The sequence below is a fragment of the Aplysia californica genome, unplaced genomic scaffold, assembly GCF_000002075.1.
Source record: "Aplysia californica isolate F4 #8 unplaced genomic scaffold, AplCal3.0 scaffold00577, whole genome shotgun sequence".
In the NCBI taxonomy this organism is placed as follows: domain Eukaryota; kingdom Metazoa; phylum Mollusca; class Gastropoda; order Aplysiida; family Aplysiidae; genus Aplysia; species Aplysia californica.
In genome coordinates this window covers 210,949-212,459 of record NW_004797847.1, presented here as the reverse complement: position 1 = coordinate 212,459, position 1,511 = coordinate 210,949, and positions in this window count along the sequence as shown.

Sequence of the window (1,511 nt, the reverse complement as noted above, 5' to 3'; positions counted from 1 at the left end):
CCTATTAATCTATTCTTCACATTTTAGAATAGTTTTAGTACGATGATCTCTTTAAAAGTTTCAATACTTCTCAAAAAATCATTTTGACAGACTGCTATGCAAAGCGTACGGATCGGATTAACAAGCAAATTTCCTCTTTAAAAGTGGTGGCACAGAGTTCCCCATGTCGTACGGATACGATATTAAAACACGACGTACGGATAGTGTTAAAAAAGACCCAACAAAACAACCCAAAAAACCCCAGAAAAATCCCCTCAAACTCCGTGTTTTTATACTCTTTATACTGTGTGTGTGTGTGTGTGTGTGTGTGTGTGTGTGTGTGTGTGTGTGTGTGTGGAAGGCGACGGGTAAAGAGAATTTCTTAAGTTAAACAAACCCAAGAACTTGGCGCTGTTTTCAGGATAACGAGGTCTTCACTCCACGGCAGATTCTACCCGACGTAGGAATCGCTGCTCCGAGTGTGTCTGAAGTTTGAGCCAAGCCTTGACAGGAACGTGTCAATGCCGCTTTTCCCAACACGACTTCTGATATCACAGATCTTCTTACCAGACAGCAGGAATTTTTCTTGTTGCTGAATACTTTTTATACGAAATTAAACCACAAACACCAAACATACTATAGATTACAAAAACACACGCTAAAAAAAAAATTCGCTGAGGGTTGATGATTTTTTGTTTCAGACCTCGTAGCTCAGAACAGCCCGGTGCGTGTTACGACGTGTGATAATGATTGGCGCTGACAGAAATGAGTAATTAATGAGTGCCAGAAAAAAAAGTCACTACTAGGGCTGGGCAATTAGTCGCTTTCGCAAAATCTGAATAATATGTTAGTGCACCTCTTCGGTTAATAATAATATTATGTTATGAACCGATTCAGGAAATGGGATAGAACCACTTTGACAAACGGGTTAGCATAACTTTAACAAATGGGTACACCCACTTCGGCAGACGGGTCAAGAAAGAGAGTTAAGAGTCTGAATTCGGATAATGTCTTATTGAGAATTATCTGATTATCCGGATATTTATCTGAATTTTGCCCACCTCTAATCCCTACCCATTGACAACCATCTCGCCTCCAGGTTTTCGTGTCTTGGCTTGTACCAGACAGTTAACGTAGATTTGTAGAGGAATATTAATGTATTGTTTGTTTGTTTGTTTGTTTGAGTAATGAGAAGCACATCGACACAGTAATGGTCATAAATTTAGTGCTGAGAACAAGTAAGACAAATTGACAGAAACAGCAGAGGGCAAGGTGAAGAAGTAAGACCTATCAGTGACACCCTCCAAACACCCGCTGATAATATATTACCAAATACGATTGGATGTTACTGTTCTTTCTTTTATGTTGTTGTCATTCTCATTTTCTTTCTTTTTCAAAGGAGAGGAAGGGTAGATTTAGTAAGAATTTCCCGGCACTGGCAACACAAACAGGTCGTATAAGTACCGAAATTTAGGTGTAAGTAGACAGTGACATGTAAAGAAATGAAATAAGGACGACATAATGCTATGTTG